Genomic DNA, 6,086 nt, shown 5'->3' with positions numbered 1-6,086 from the left:
CATTTTTTTTTCATTTCTTTTTAATGCCAGATTGCTTTAATAATGCATGGTGTTGCTATATATATATATATATATATATATATATATATATATATATATATATATATATATATATTTTTTTTTTTTTTTTTTTTTTTGCCAGGGTCAGGTGGAGGGTTTGGTGGGCATGTAAGGGCGCTTATCTTTGCAGCTCATGTCTTATTCTAATAACTGACTTACACCCTAAGGCGGGAGCTACCCACAGGTCGTTACTGTAAAAAATTACAAACGGTAATTCCCCCTTACATGTAGTTCGACAGTGATGACCGGAGACCCTTCAAACATGACAGCCAACAGGAAGACGTGATTCATCAGTCTTATGTCATCCTTCGTATTGTCAACATCGACAGGCTCTCCGCTGAAGCCGTGAATAAATGAAAAGATTAATGTCAAACAATTTCGTGAAGATATATTTATTTCTCACTAGTTCTGGAGAATATGCTTTTACCCCTGTTTGTTTGTTAGACTGTTTGTCTGTCAGCAGGATTGCCCAAAAACTGCGAGAGAGATTTGGACCAAATTTGGATGGTAGATTGTCCCAGGGAACAATCGATTAACGTTTGGAACCGATCCGGATCGTATGACAAATTATGGATCCGAAAAACACTTTCTGTGATGAAAAAACTCAACCCATTATGAAGAGTGGTTCGGAAATTACGTTGACACTGTTGGAGGGATGCGCTTCACTGAGTGCCCCTCTTGTTTCTTAATAAAATCTATTATTTAGTAATGTAATAAAGATAATGAAGACAATAAAATCACATTCAAAACTCATCTGTAATTATATAAAGAATAGAAAATAACAATCATTTGATTATACATTAAACCGTGTTATCTTGCATTACATAACATGCTGGAGAAATCCATTTTTCTCGTTATGAATCAATGAAGTTGCATACCACAAAAGCTATTCACTATCAACTTAGTACAAAAAAAACGAAAAGTAGCTCTAGTAGGACAGATAAATAGTGTATGATTAATAACTGCAAATATTTTCGGTGCTCCTACCGCTCAAACCATCCCTGCCCCTACGGACCTCCTTCCCATATCACTGTCCTCCCTCCAGACACACAGAAGAGGATAAGACCACAGAATATTATTTAGTGGAGGATGAGGCTGAAATGGAGGTGGGTGAATGCTAAAAAGGTGGGTGGAGTGTGGGTGAGACAGGTGTGTAAGGAGTGTGTGTTTTTACTTCACAGGACAGGTGAGGCGGGCAGGTGCGCCCAAGGAACTCATAATGCTCACAATAAGAAAAGGAAGATGAGCACGCTTTATTATTATTATTATTATTATTATTATTATTACTATCATCTTCATCATCTCCCCTAATCCCCTCTGTCCGGTGGCGTCTTCTTACAGTTTCCAATGTTATTTAACCTGAAGAAATCGCTCTCTTGTGCTGAAAGGATTAATGATGGATGTATCTAATCCGTCCTGTTCGGAAAGTTTCTCCTCAGCTAAAAACAACTGAGTAGGGTAACAAGAATTTAAAAAGTCATAACTGGAATGAAGTTGTTACAGTATTATCGTTTTCACAATGAACAGTCGTATTAACGCCTATTTTACCACAATATTTCAGCAACATGAAATATAACACGAGGAAAGATAACATGGGATAAACTACTATTTTAATCCTAAAAACGCAGGAAGGGTGCTCTAAAATGCATATACTATAACGACGAGCTCCACATACAATCAAGGAATTCAGTGGAGATGCACAGTTATAGTAAAACAATGATAAAAATTCTACATAACTTTCTGAGAAGTTTGCTGGGCTCCGAAGATGGCAACAAGGAGTTTTGGAAGTCACTGGTCACAGTGTCGTTATTTATCATTAAAAAATGGATCAATATTCATGTCGGCAACTGCACCTCACAGGATATGCCAACCTGGCCGTTATTACTAAAGTCACGGTGCTCATTCACATATGCATCGTGTCCACCTGTGATTTTTCTGGGTACAATAACAATTATGTATGAGCAAGTAAAAAAAAATTGCTAATGTGGACAATGTTGTTAATAACCATGGCAAGTATTACTGCAGATGTTGATGATAATGTTGGTAGTATAAGTAAGTAATTCTATAACTGTTGGTAAGGCCCACTGTTAATAAATAGTGCTGGTTATATTGTTGGTAGATGTTGATAAGGTTATTTTTCAAACGTTGATAGGTAAATTTAGAAAGTTAGCATGCGCAGTGGACGGGTAGAGCTGGGAGTTTATGTGGGTAGCTAGTTAGTATGTACGGTTGGGCAAGACGAAGCCAACGTTAGTAGATGGAGTTAGTAAGTTACACTGCAAGATAAATCTGTTGGCAAAGGTATGACGGCAGGTTTTATATGCATACTTCACTGGATGTTCTGGTAGTTATTGTTGGCAGGTACTACTGGAATATTCATTGCCAGAGTCGGTAGGCAATGTAGGCAATGTTGGCAGGCAAGTAGGTGCAGTGGGTATTGCGGGTTTTGGTAGGTAAAGCTGGCAGATAATTTAGGTAGGCTGTGTTGGTAGTTAATGGTGGAAGGCAGAGACAGCAGGTGATCTTGGTAGATAAATGTGCTAACGATGGTATGTAGGCAGGCTTTGTAGGCAAAGCTGGTAGTTAATTATGGTGGGTAATTGTGGTAATCTTGTTACCAACTTGTAAAGTTGGTACCGTAGATACGGTAAATATGCTAATGCTAGTAGGATGGCAGGTAGTGAAGGCCAAGTTGGTAGGTAACACTGGTGAGTAATGATGGTAGGGATTGCGGCAGCGTAAGGGAGTTTGCTGATGGGTGAGGGGAATGGACATGAGGGGAGATAATGGGAAGGGAGATGGACAAATATGGCATTCAAAGGAGGGGATGAAGGAGGCAGCAGAGAAATCACTGAGAAAGGGGAAATGAAAGAAGATGGGAGGGACACAGAAAGGGATGAAAGAGACGAAGGGAAGGAGCGGGAGAGATGTGTGAAAAGCAAGGAGGACAGAAATGAAAGACAGGGGAAGGGGAACAGAGAGAGACAGTGGAAAGAAAGGGGGAGGAGAGGAAGCAACGAAAAAGGAAAGGAGAGAGATACAAGGATAAAACACGGGAGACACACACACACACACACACACACACACACACACACACACACACACACACACACACACACACACACACACACACACACACACACACACACACACACACACACACACACACACACACAAACACAGAAGAATGAGACAGGAAATTAAGAAGGAGAGGGAGAGATGAAAGTGGGAAGGTGAGAGAGATAAGAAGAAGGGACATACAGGGACGAGAGGGGTTAGTGAAGGAGGGCGATAGAAGATGAAATAAAGAGAGAAAGAAGAGTGGGAAGAGGGAGGGGGAGATGGTGGAGAAGTGGATGAATGAAGGAGAGAGGAGGGGACGGAGAAAGGGATGAAGGAAAGAAAAATAAAAGGCAGGGAGGGTAAGAGGGAAGAAGGAAGTCTAGCCATGCGGCACGAAAAAAATCGGCTGACAAAAGGAATCAGGAATATACAAAAAGTAGTCAAGGGAAGAACAACAGATGCTGAAAAACAAGGAATAAACATTAGTGCACTACATCAGACACAAGCTGAACTATGACCTTAGCCTGTGACCTTGACTTCTGACTGGTTGTTCTCAAAATCGAATCCTATCACCAATGGCTCACCCTGACCCCTTCCAACACGTCTGACCTAAACTGGATAAAAACCGTATACGCTGCCCTTGCCAGTTTGCCTGACCCTCAAACCTTCCATTAAGATGGGTCAAAATCTGATCAAAACAGTTTTAGTTATCTTGTTCACACATAGACATAAACGGGTCGAAGTTTGACTTTGCTGACCTATGACTGATTGTTCTCAAAATCAACTTCATTCGTTTCTGTCTTGCCCTTAACACTTCCACCATGTTTGGTCTAAATCGAACCAAAACTGTTTAAGGAGACCTTCCAATGTGATCCTGGTCTTTGAACTATCGTACTAAGAAACCCAGATCGCCCTTGGGCCGACACTATATCTTTTCACCAGGTATGGTTAAAACCTGATCAAAGCTACTTGGGAATACTACTACACTACAGCTTGGTCCCTTAGAAGCAACTCAGTCCCCTGCTTCCTACACAGTCTGTCAATGACAAAGTAAAATGTTAAGATTCTTGTCAGCGTCTAAAAGGAGGTTTGGGAAGGAAAGAGGAGAAAGTGGAGTGTAAGAAATAATCGACCGTATGCCTTAAACCGAGAAAGGGGAAGGGTAAGCCGCAAATTTTGACGTGGGTGTCTGCAGTACGTGATATTTCAGTTCTTGGTGCAGGCGGGCTTGAGTAAATCAGACCATACCTCCCACAGGTCTCGTGGTCAGCCCGGGGATCGAATCCAGGACCTCTCGTTTCCGAGGTAATTATGCTTCTTGTTACACCATTCGTACCTCCCGAAGACTGAACATATCCAGTCTCTATGTAACTGATGAATTCACTCTGTGATGTGGATTGCAGGTTAAACAAATCATATGCATGCACACGGGCGTTCCACAAGTGTCCCGCCAAACCTAGAAGATTGCTCTTCCCTTCCAGATTCAGCTTGAAAAGGGGATGGAAGGAAAGAGAAAATATAAGGTGAATTACAGCAATGGTATTTGTGTAACAGTAGAAAAATACAGATGTAAGGAAAAAAAAAAAAAACATGATATGGACTCTGATAGAAGAAAAAAAAATGAAGGGTGGCGAGGAAAGAGAAACATTAAACACACAAGGATGGAACACAAACAATACTGGCCGGAGGAGGCGCAAACATGCAGGGAAAAAAAGAGAATGCGAAAAAACATAAAAGAGCAAAAGGAATGACAGGGAAATGCAGAAAACAATGATAAAAAAAAAAAGGATTAGGAGAAAATGATCCATAAGGGAAAAAGAGGTAACAGAAGGAAGCATGAAAAGGAAAAGTTGGGGAGATGACAATGAAAAGATTCACTATAATAAGCAAAATATGAAAAATAGAAAGGCAAGTGAAAGAAAAAAGAGTGGAGACTAAGAACAAAAATGAAGTGAAAAGAAACACGTCAAAAGGTAGCTAAAGAGAAAGTTACAAAAGAAGACACTGGAAAATGGAACAGAAAAAAAAAAATGGAAGATTATTTAAAAAAAAAATAAAAAGACTGGAAGAAGTATGAATAGGAAAAGAAAAGGTAAAACAGGGAGGAAGAAGAAGATAGAGTAAAAACGTTCCCGAAATATGCAAACAAACTACCGTAAAATAAAATGAGACTATTACTTAGTGACCAAATAAAACAAATAACGGGGATGAAAACAGAAGAGGAAAAGAAGACTATGTGAGAGGGAGAAGTCACACAGAATAGAGAAAAAATGTGTCAAGGAGGCAAGAATATGAAATGAAAATATACCGTACATAAGAAACCACAATGAAAAATGCTGGTCAGTGACAGGAGGAAGCGCCTTAATGAACATGGAAAGACGGAGGAAGGATTGAAAAATGTGTATAAAAAAAATAATAAATGTTGAAATGGAAAAGAAAGAAGACAAGACATAGAAAAACATTAACAGGAAATAAAATAAAGGAATGGCATTGAAGTAGGAAAATGGAAAGAAGTGATAAAAGAATGAAGAAGAGAAATAAGGTGTTAAAAAAAATGATGAAAGGAAAGATAAAACATGGAAACGGGAACACAAACAAAAGGAACAAACTGAAAGGGAAGAGAAAAGAAAAAGAGGGGGCAGGAAGATTAAAAGAAGAGGAAATAAAGGAAGAAAGGAGGGAGGGAGAAAAACACTAGAGGAATGAAGAAACAGTACATACATGGAAAGAAAAGGAAACTGAAGGAAGAAATCCATATGGGAAAAATAATAAGAAAAAAAAACAGAAGTAAGAAAAGAGGTGAATGATAAAGAAGGGTGAGAAAAAAAATAAGAAAGAGGAAAAAATGGAATGACGAAATCGAAGCGAAGAAACAGACTCATAAACAAGATGACACGAGGAGACGGGAGTGTCAAAAAATCATGGGTAAAGTGAGGGATGGACGGGGGATTAAAAATGAAGGA

This window comes from Coenobita brevimanus, chromosome 58, assembly GCF_032717465.1.
Source record: "Coenobita brevimanus isolate Jiangsu-jjx chromosome 58, ASM3271746v2, whole genome shotgun sequence".
Lineage (NCBI taxonomy): Eukaryota > Metazoa > Arthropoda > Malacostraca > Decapoda > Coenobitidae > Coenobita > Coenobita brevimanus.
This window is presented reverse-complemented; position numbering follows the sequence as displayed.